Raw genomic sequence first — 11,614 nt, 5'->3', positions numbered from 1 at the left:
TGCATTCAATTCTATAACACTGTATTTAGGCAGACAAATGATTGTCCTTCTTATTATTATTCTTCAGTTACAGAACAAGGACATCACGGAAGGCTGTCACAAACACACAGCTCTGTGTTCACTTACTGAGCTGAAATCCATGTACATTTGGCTAACCTTTTATGCACACAAAAACAAATGCCATATTTGCTTTTGTAACTCACTCTTAATTTTGCTACTGCAAATCCTTGAGGCTTTTTAAATGGTTTTAATGATGATAACAAAGGTACTTTACTAAATCTACACTCTGTCCTTGCAAACAAAACACACATGCTCCATTGGCAGCAGGTTATGTCTAACCATGCTCCCTTCAAGGTATTGCACAAGTAGACATAATAAAATGATAACAATAGTGAAGCATTACCCCTTCTTTTATTCAGAGCTTGGATAAGGAAAGCACAGAGAGGGTTGCATAAGGTTGGATGCTTCAGGCAGCATAAGGCTCAGTTAGGGCATTCTTAGTGATGGATGAGTTTATTCGTCAGGCGCGAATTCGGGGCGAATTTTGCATCAATGTTTTCTTGGCACCAGCGACAATTAAAGGCGCCCATTGATTTTAATGCACGTCGGAATCGCCGTCAGTGTTGCCAGCGTCTGAATTGTCGCCGGTGTCAAAGTTTCGTGGATTTCGCAGGAAATTTGTGAATTTTCCACCGAAACGGGAGAAATTGGCCCATCACTAGCCATTCTACATGCTGCAAGACTGATTAGGAATCAGCACAAATTCATGTTGCAGGCTGCACTGATTTCTAAGCAACTATAGGATGTGCACCTGTATTCATTACTATAAAAGGATGGCATAAGTAACAGGTAAATCCACAAATTACATATAGATTTTTCATTACAGTAGAAACATTGGTCTCGTTGGTGATCCCATTCCACATGAAAAACAAGTTAAAATATAAGAAGTTACCTAAAGTGTGTCTAGCCTGTGTGTGCCATGTTAGGACTGTCTGACCCATATTATATATCTGCTGTTTCACTTGTGCTGACCTCCACCTCTTTGCCAATCCTCTCTGCTTATCCTGGCTTTATCACTGAGATTCCAATCTAAAACCCTTCACATATCTGTCTTTATAGTGCTCACTCCTGACCTGCCTTGACTTTCAGACTCCAGACATGGCCTGCTACTTGCTCAGTCATGTCTGCTAAGTATGCTTCGTTTGCATTAAAGGGAAATAAAAGATTTGTTTGCAAGACTCAGGGCCAGATTCATAAAAGGTGTGAAATTAGAGCTCACCACAGAAAAAATCGCCCACATTCTATTCATTCCTATAGGATTTTAAGGAAGTGTATCTAACCTATGGGTGAGCTAGCATTCACCATTTCATAAATACTTCTCTTACAAATCTGAATTTTTTACCTTCCATTTACGTTTTTCGAACCAAATTGTTTATAGGTGAGTTTAACCACCATTCATTGACTTACATTTTGGGGCAGATTTATTAAGGTTCAAATTGAAAATTCGAATTCAAATTTTTTTTTTATGCTCAAAACTGTCAAATATGACAAGGGCACTATCCAAACTCGATTCAAGGCTTTTTAAAAACTCTAATTCGATTTTCGAGATTTATCATACTGTGGCCCTTTAAGGATTCAAATTTGACTATTCGCCACCTAAAACCCTGTCAAGTTTTTTTTTCAGAGAAAAAACTCCAATTGAGTTTGATCAAATTGGTCCGAGTTTAAGATATTACATTTTTATAATAAATAAGCAAACATTCGAATTTTGAGTAAAATCGAATTCATGTTAAAGGAGAAGGAAAGGTTAAAACTAAGTAAGCCTTATCAGAAAGGTCCATCTAAATATACCAGTAAACCCACAAAGTAGTGCTGCTCTGAGTCCCCTGTCAAAAGAAACACTGCATTTCTTTCCTTCTATTGTGTACACATGGGCTTCTGTATCAGACTTCCTGCCTTCAGCTTAAACCTCATTGCCCTGGGCAAGAGCATGCTCAGTTTGCGCCTCTTCCCCACCCCCCTCCCTTCTCTACTGTAATCTGAGCCCAGAGCAGGGAGAGACTCAGGCAGGAAGTGATGTCAAATCACATTAATACTGCAGCTCCTATTCTAAACAAACAGAGAGTTTCTAGAGCTTTTTACTCAGGTATGGTAAAACATTCTACAGAATAAATATAGCATTCTAGCTTGCACTATTGCAGCTAATATATTGGCAATAAAATGCCTCCATAGCTTTCCTTCTCCTTTAAAAAAACTCACATGAATTTGAAAATTGGAATATTGATAAATGTGCCTCTTTATGTACAAATATATTTTTCTTGGTGGTGACCTTATTTCTTCAAGGTAAAACAATCAAATAATCAGTTACACCAAAAATTTAAAAAAAGAATGCTGGTTTTTATTGTACAATGTTTACAATCAGTTCTTGTAGGGAAATGGCCTTGGGCACGTTTTGCAGGCATTTGGTGCTCAGTCCATTGGCAAAAGGTCTGGAATCTCTTTCTATTGTTTTCATTGGCCAGTGGACAGTGTTTCCAAGCAACAGTTGCCTGAATTCATGGTTTTAGTGATCCTGGGCATTTTGTCACCCACCCGAGGTGAAACTTTTTTAGAAAGGCAGCTAATTGAAGTGAATTGTATAGGGCTTATTTATCAAAGACAATGGTTAGGGACTATTGCACCCTCTTCCCTGTATGCCATGCACTTTGTACTTATGCCTAACCAGGTGCAGTTTGCATTTACTTCTGCATTAGATGATTCTAGAAGAGCAGATATTTGCACTAAGGGATGTGGCACTTGTGCCTGGTACCAACAGAAGCAAATAGAAGAGACTGCAGGGGAAAATCATGGATTGAGGGCAGGAAATGTGGCAATCTGTTACAATTTCTTGCACTTTGCATACAGCACCACTTTTGTAAAATTAGCCCTTATATGTAAATTGTTTCATCGGGGTAGAGAATCAATGCATTGGCCATCTCTGCTTAGTATTACCTGGACACCCCAGTGGATCAAGATATGAAATCCTATCTCTTTATTGCCACACAATTTATTTATAAACTGGACAATACAAAGTCAAACCTCTGTGAAACATAACTATAGGTACTCCTCTAGAGTGAACACTACCTCCCCACTCCAGCAAGCATTCCACCTGCCAACATCATACAGCTGTGCTAAGCACCTAATTTAACTCCTCTGGATACCCAGGGTTGTATTTGCCATACAGGTACCCAAGGGTGGCAGCTTTAGAGGGACGACCTATATGGTAAATAAAATCTAGCAAAAGAATAATCCCAGACCTTGGATTTCGCCACAAGTGGTTGAGATGAGGGTGAAGGGCGGTATCTGTCTCTTCTGCAATCAGCGCAAGTGCAGTACAGACCGTACTCACCAATGGAAAGGGGGCAGACTGAGGTCCTCTGCTTTGGGCAGCACCGGACTTGTGGTCCTCTCCGACCAAATATGCCCAGCACCTATTAACAGAGAGAGTGGGTGTGCAGGAATCCAGGGGATTCTGTAACTAGCATATGAGGCACAAGAGGCATAAATGAAATGTGTAGTAAAGAGAAAGAGACCATGGCATTATTCACAAACAACATTTGAAACATCTTTATAGAAGCCAGCAAAGGGTTCCAAAGATTGCAAGCATGGTAGCATGCCATAATTTAATATTTTAATATATCAAATGGACAAAGGCAAAGGAAAACTAGAAGACAGCTAGAGAATAATGTTGTTAGAGGTCTTATAAACCTGTCAGCTTGTTTAAGATGATGCTGGAAAAACAAAAAACTAACTGAATAACTGGAATGCCTGCAAGGCCAGCCTTATCAATAATTTATAGACTTTGTTTATAATATCTGGGGATGTTATATTAAAGTGGTGCCATTAGTTTTATGTCCATTATCTCTTTAATTTCAGCTGTCATTTCACATTGCATGAATAACAGTGTGTTATGTAATATATGGGCAGATTAGCTGTGTGAGTCTTCATTTGTGCCAGTTACAATCTGGCAGTTGCTTCGCTCCTTTTTTTATTTTTTAGTTGCCTCTGGGCATTTTCAGTTTACAGGAGACTTCCCCTGGAGAAAGTTTAAGAGAGAGAGATATTCTTTCTGGGAACTTTAGATCCTGTTCCTGTAATTCCACCACCCTCTCCCCTCCTTCCACTACCTGTGCTTATACACGCTTTCAGGAAAAATTATTTATGTGCTTTGTGAGCAATGACAAGTTGGCAAGGATGAAGCTCTTCCACACGAGTTACTGTAACAGCAGCCTGCTTGTCACGGACATAAGGAATAATGATGTTGAAATCAAGCAGGGCTGCTTTTAGTTTAGGCAGAGAGGATATTTTTCTTGGGCCATCAGCCTTAGAGGAGCCCCCTTGGTCAGAAAATGTTTTTTCCTAAAAAAAAATAAAAAAAATAAATAAATAAAATATATATATATATATATATATATATATATATATATATATATATATATATATATATATATATATATATATATATATATATAAAATTGGTTTGTGAAATAATTGTTAGATTTTCTTTTTTTCACGCATCAGGGATATTCAGCCCAAAGACCTGAAGCTGTTTAAAACTACAATTCTGTAGGCTATAATAAATAATATATATATAATACAGCTTGTGCTTTTCAATAGTCATGTAATTCCTCTGTGACTTGTAATGTCTTTATAAGTTACAGTAGGGGTATATTAAATAATTATACATTTATATACACAAGCTATAATTTCCTGTATACAGTAGAACCCCTATTTTGCGTTTTCAGGGGACCAAGAAAAAACTATGTAACATCTGGGAAAATATAAAATTAGGGAAATGTGTTAAAGTAACAGGAGTCTAGTTTACATTGCGATACAATGTTTAGTGTGGTAATAACGTTTACTGTGCAGCATTAATGTTAAACTATGGGGGCGTGTGCAAGACTCTCTGTCAGTCACATACACAATCTAAAGCAATAGGTGATTGGTGCAGGACTGTATAAGGGGCAGACTAATTGGAATTGACCATTTACAGGTAGAACCAAGGCAAAATATCTATCTGATTAGTATTTTAAACCTCTTTATTTCACAAATAATATTATTCATAGAGGGAAAAAAGCAGTTTTTGGGAACATCAGGACAAAATTTTGATGTAAAATCCAGGAAACATTACTTAAAATCAGGGAAATGCAGCCATTGAAATGTATTATAAATTGGTGGGACCACAAATAAAAAATGTAAAATGCGAGAAAACTTAAAATCAGGGTACTTAAAATTGAGATTTCAGTTGTCAAGTGACAAGTGACAAGTTATCAGTTGTAATCAGTGCTTAGCGATGTAATTTGTCATGATTCACTCAAACTTGTGCAGTATAGAAAACAATATATATTGCAAAATCTGATGTTAGACATCACCTCAGAATCCCATGTCCTGAATAAAATCATTTAGCTTCCATCCTTATGCCTTTAAAGGGTCATGACATTCCTTGGTCACTTCTAAAACAGCCAAAACCGCCCTATGGCAACTAAGCAGCACAATAGGAAGATCAGCACATTGTGATTCTACCCAAGCAAAAAAGAGCTCAGTAAGGGAAGGATTGACTCAATATTACTTAAAAAGATCTAGAAACATAGCAAGTAAAATTGAAATAGTGAAGTCACGTTGGTTGTGCATTCAAATGGAAATTCATAGACTTCGGTTTTGATAGTTTATTTCTTATTAGACTAGAAGGTTCTAAAATGTGTGGCTGGCTCAGCTAGTGGTGCCTAAAGAGAGTTGACAAAGGAACCCATGTGGAAGCCAAAAAGAATAAAATCATACCAATGTTTTTTTGTAATGTTTTTTTGGCTGGTAATGCATAACTGCTTGGTGCATAGCATTTGCTCATAAAGCTGTCTTTTTTTATGACTATATCTGGGGCTCCTTATAATTTGACACAGCATATTACTTGTGGTTCCCCCCAAAAATAATATTACACCTTTAAGTTGTGTAATTATAGCCAATTAATCAGTGTGCTAGACTGTACTCATTCACAGAGGAAGACAAGGTTAATAGGACACTCCAAGTTACAATGCACAAAATTTCCTTTTGCCAATAATGTATGACCTGCTGCTCTGTATCCATTTCTGCTCTGCACAGAAAAGAATTTGATTTAAATGCCAACTTATGTAAATGAGTGACATCACCCTTTCTCAGCAGCCTATTTATAGTGGCATTCATTGACTCTTCTTCGAACTATTATCTGTCCTTTTGTTCCCCTGTATTTAGCATGTGAATTAACAGCCGGCTGCCGGCCATACGATCTGGCATGATGCTCTTTTCTGGGACTCGGGGGGGCCCCACTTTCCTGCCAACAAAGGGGAGAAGGAGGGTTTTGTACAGCTGCTTCAGGCAGGATAGGCAGAATAATCTGTTGAATATAGGGCAGGCTGATGCTGCTTCTGCAACTCTCCAGCAGGAGGGAGGGTTGCGTGGGTGCTGTAAGCTAAGTGCGCCATTAGGGAGTAAAAGATGGTGCAATACAAAATAAGACTATGCATAACAGTCAGATGTATTCGACAACCAGCAAGCACTGAAATCAGACTAGCACACGTTGATAACCTAAAGTTTTTCAACAAACAGGGGCCCATTTATTAAACCATGAGTTTTTTTAAAAAACTTGAATTTTATTAATCATATTTTACTATACCCCAAAGCTACTAAAAATGTGAATACAAGAATTCTCTATCTTAAACCTATCAAGATCATGTAGAAGTCAATGGTAGAAGTCCCTGAAGTTGTTTCTTGCGCTGTATAATCTGATAAAGTTGGGGTTTTCGTCTGATAACCCGATAAAGTCGAGTTTTCTTCCATTGACTTCTACATGACCTCAACAGGTTTGAGATGGAGTATTTTCAGATTCGGATTTTTAGCAGTTTTGGAGTATAATAATTCTCTAAATATTCTAGTTTTTTTTCCCCTCCAAATAAATGGACCCCCATGGAAGACTAGTTTTACACTAGAGAAATACTGGCATTGCAGGAACCAATTTTCTACAGAAATGCTTTGCTTTTTCTACTTTAAGGCTAAGGCCACACTAGGCGATAGCGCCGCGATTTGACTCGCGGCGACTTTTCGCCGCGACTTTTAAGCCGCAATCGCTGGGGAAACTTTTGCGCTGGCGTCTATGGGGAATCGCGAAAAATCGCCAGCGTAAAAACACACGCAGCGATCTTTTTTCTATTGTCGCTCGAAATCGCCTAGCGAGGCAATTTCGAGCGACAGTAGAGAAAAGATCGCCGCGTGTGTTTTTACGCTGGCGATTTTTCGCGATTCCCCATAGACGCCAGCGCAAAAGTTTCCCCAGCGATTGCGGCTTAAAAGTCGCGGCGAAAAGTCGCCGCGAGTCAAATCGCGGCGCTATCGCCTAGTGTGGCCTTAGCCTAAACCATTACATTCAGCCATGAATATAATTTCTGCAAAAGCATAGCTAAAGTAACCTCAGCACCTCAGTACTGTGCTTATTAGAGCTTACAATCAAAATGAAGCGGAAGGTCAAAGAGCAGAACAGGGAACTTCAGATCTCTTTCCAGGAATTTTGCAGCTGCAGACGTCTTTCCATTTATTCTGGCTGAATGGAAGAGTGTTGGTTTAATCCTTTTCCAGAAATCCCTATATGTAATAACCATATTAAGCTACTGATATATGGGCCAGCAGGAGGCTTCATAAAGTGTAGAGCTTTCAGTTTAAACTTTAGCTGCAGCATAAAAATTATGATGGAAGATTTAATAAACCCATGCAATTAACTCTGTACTTGCCAGGTTTCCTTGCAGCCACAATCGGGGCGAGGGGAAGGCTAGCAACCGGACTTTTTTTGCAAATGGCATACTGCCTTCAGCTCTTTCTGCCTTGCTGCATGACTCCCAGTACACAGATAAACACAAGTCCATTATGCAGGGGGATTATGTGTGCACTGAAAATCTAATTCTAACGCACAAGGACCAAACATGGAGTAGCTTCAATTTCCTGCAAAAAAGTATGTTCAGCACAAGCCCTATTTATTGAAGTCTTGTTGATCAAGCAGTTATACTGCCCCTTTAAACTACTGTAAGGAGTCTTGTTTTGGCAAAAGTGATACAACTGTAAACACAACCACACTGAACAATCTTCAAAAAGATGGCAACTGAAATAGTCTAAGATAGTCATGCCTGTGCATTGCAGAAATATGTAATCAACTTTGGACCTACTTTAAGCAGCTTTTTCCAGCACCACTGAATATGTCAAAGATTAGGCATTTCCTTTCCTGGATACAGTCCCAGCTCTCCTAAAAGAGCTGGAATGCTGTACTTGGAACTAAATCACAGGTATGTGTGCTTAATTGTGATTACTGTAAAGTTGTCAAATTCTCTGTTTCCATTGGACAAGGTACTGTAGCATAAAGTGTTATACATGAGAAATGAAATATGTATACAAATTCTTTACACTTAATATGTGTTTTTAGTACTTAAGATGTTAAACCAGGGTTATCGAAATGTACTGGGGAAGTAGTTTAGGATGTTCTTACAAGAAAATGCTTCATTTGGATACATTTTACCCACTTACCCCTTAGAATATTTATTGGCTACAGCTGTATAAGTCTAGTCCGAAGGTGCAAATATAAATCATAGTGTTAGAGAACAATCAGTGGAGACCAATAAAATCTACAGAAGCAAGGTATAATTTGGTCATTTTGGACAGAGTCAGAAGCTTATTGGTCCATGTATGGGACCCCTTGATGAAATATCTGGAGGAAAACCAGCAATTTGCCATGTTCTTCATGTTGATAGTACTTTCTGAGGTATATATACTTGCCCGTAACCGAACTGGAGGAGGAACATTTCACTTGATGGCCAACCGATATATCGGTTGGCCATCAAGTTTTTTTTCATGAGCTGTATGGAGCATCTAATGGGAAATAAAAATTGACTTGCTTTAAATATACTGGTATATAAAATGACAGTCAACCAGTGTATTATTTTCTATTATGTTTAATATTTCTATTTTATTTTGTTTTTCCCCTTAATACAAATATAGCAAATAGTAGATGTCTATTATGTTGACAAGTGAAAATGTCAAGTAAGAAGGCGCACACCCTTAAAAGTTAATTATGAGGTGCTAATCCATAGGAGGCTCCAAGGCTGGCATACAAGAATCCAAGAAACGGATTACACACTCAGTTTGCAAAAACAAAAAAATATTTAATACATAAAAAAGCGGCTTATACAAATTACAAAAATAATTCGTGAGCCCAAATCATTTTGGCCATAGTGGTCCAACTCCGGGGCACAAATAATAAATAATCAAAAAGAAAATTATTATTTACTATTTGTGCCCCTGAGGAAGACCACCATGGTCGAAACGTGTTGGGCTCACCAATTATTTTTGTAACCCCCTTTTTTTTGATGTAATAAATAATTTTTTATTTTTGTAAACTGAGTATGCAATCCGTTTCTTTGATTCTTGTATTATTTTGACAAGGGCTGTAACAAGGTGCTTCTGCTTTATATGACTGCCCTTTGCAGAGAGAGTTTCAGAGGATATGCTTGGATTGGGCTCAGGCTGCTGGCGAGACAACTCCTGACACTCCCTGGTTTGCTGCAGTTGGCAGTGAAGGAGGAAGCTCTCAACAGGAAGCACAGTCCCTGGGAGATGTTCATGTGTTGGGCATGGGGGAGAAAAACAGCAGCCGTGGCAGAAGGATGCAAGCCAGAAATCCAAGATATTCCATCCATATAAGCATGATTCATGCTTCACACAAGGGGAACATCTTTGTCCTGGCACCCAATTCTGTTTATAGGATACTTGTTTGATGAAGCTGTTAGCGCTGCAGTATTTTTGTATTTTTAAATGTCTGTGTGGACTTAACCTTGAAACTGAACCTTGAGTGTGTGTTATTATCTTGTTCAAACTGCCTATGCTGAAAAGGAGGCATAAGAGTTATCTTGCACCTCATACCATGCATTCTCTTTAGCTTCTTTGAGTTGCTTTGTCCATTAACTCCAGACTGGTATCAACTTTTTTTAACAATGGTTAAAAATGGTTAGAAATAATGGTTAGAAATATGAGGACTGACTTTTGCAAGTTTTGTGCTCATTACACCAACGTAACATTTGGGTAATATTGGGGCCAATATTGTTTGGATTTCAGCAACTACTTACTAAATGCTCCTTTCTTCTGATTGCAATCACTGATTATCTTTCCTAAATGTGTGTGTGTGTGTGTGTGTGTGTGTGTGTGTGTGTGTGTGTGTGTGTATATATATATATATATATATATATATATATATATATATATATATATATATATATATATAAACAGGTATACAGCAGCAAACACTTGATTACAGCTTGATTATGTGTTATTGGTGCACGACCTTAAATAGGAAGTTTCGTATCCTTCCCATATAAATATACAAGTCCAAACAAAAAAAGGCAGCACTCAATTACTCAAAAAGTTAAAAAAATTGTGTATTAAAAATTACAAAAGTTGCAACATGAGTCACCTGTTTGTAACAATGTTTCCATCAGCAACATTTCAGGCATGCATTGTGCCCTTTTTCAAGCTTAACAAGTGGTCACATATCACAGGTATAAGTAAAACATTTAAAACACTCAAACAGGAAATTACATTGGGGTTACTCAGTAACGGATGCAGCAGTGTTGTTAACACTTTCTGTGTCTCCCTTAGCTTGAGTCAAATCTCTAACGCAAACATATCTTTATATATATATATATATATATATATATGTATATATATATATATATATATATATATATATATATATATATATATATATATATATATATATATATATATATATATATGGCCTTGTGTTTTTATATGGTCATGAAACTCCTCGGTAACTTATAATATCCTTATATTTTACAAAAGGGGGTACTTTATTAACTATATATACGCATGCAGTGGTTTGGTGCACACTGGGAGCCTTTAAAACTTAAAAACTTATTTTATTTATTAATTCATTTTAAAAGTACAGGCCAACGTTTCGGTCTCCGTTTAAGACCTTTATCAAGACCAAGTTCACATATAGCGAAAAAGATATTTATAGGTAAAAGACACTATACTCACCCAATAGAATGGGGTACACTCATGTGATCAAGGAGACAGCCCTGCACCGGGAGAGGAGAATAATAAAAACCCCTATTAGCATGAATACATGACATCAGAAATAGGATAAAAACATATGTACAAAGTAGCAGAGACTTGTAATTATTTGAATGACACAGATCACAAAAGTGTCAAACTGAGCTGAGAATAAATACATGTAAAATTCATCTTGGGTTTAAAAAGCAAGTAAGGGACAGGATTCATTTAACCCCATAGAAACCAGGGTATTTAATTTTTTTATCCAAAAGACCTCTCTCTGCAACAGCATTTGAGATCGATCTCCTCCCCTATGTAAAGGAGGAATATGATCAATAGCGATATATCGACACATGGGCAGTCTATGCCCTAGTTCCAAAAAATGTTTTATATATATATATATATATATATATATATATATATATATATATATATATATATACCAAAGTGAGTTGACAGCACTCCAAAGGTTTCAGCAAACAAAATGTGGAACCAA

General features: G+C 37.4%; 1 long non-coding RNA gene across 1 annotated transcript; it reads right to left on the bottom strand.

Moving 5' to 3' along the window:
* Positions 1-2,376: 2,376 nt before the first annotated feature.
* Positions 2,377-11,149, bottom strand: LOC121403050. The gene is made up of 2 exons (XR_005967010.1): positions 11,104-11,149; positions 2,377-4,398 (listed from the first exon to the last, which is right to left on the bottom strand). It is a non-coding gene; the product is annotated as an uncharacterized LOC121403050 (long non-coding RNA).
* Between the last annotated feature and the right edge of the window lie 465 nt (positions 11,150-11,614).

This window comes from Xenopus laevis, chromosome 4L (assembly GCF_017654675.1).
Source record: "Xenopus laevis strain J_2021 chromosome 4L, Xenopus_laevis_v10.1, whole genome shotgun sequence".
Taxonomy (NCBI): Eukaryota; Metazoa; Chordata; class Amphibia; order Anura; family Pipidae; genus Xenopus; species Xenopus laevis.
The sequence above is the reverse complement of the archived record's forward strand: the minus strand, read 5'-3'. Positions and strand labels throughout refer to the sequence as shown.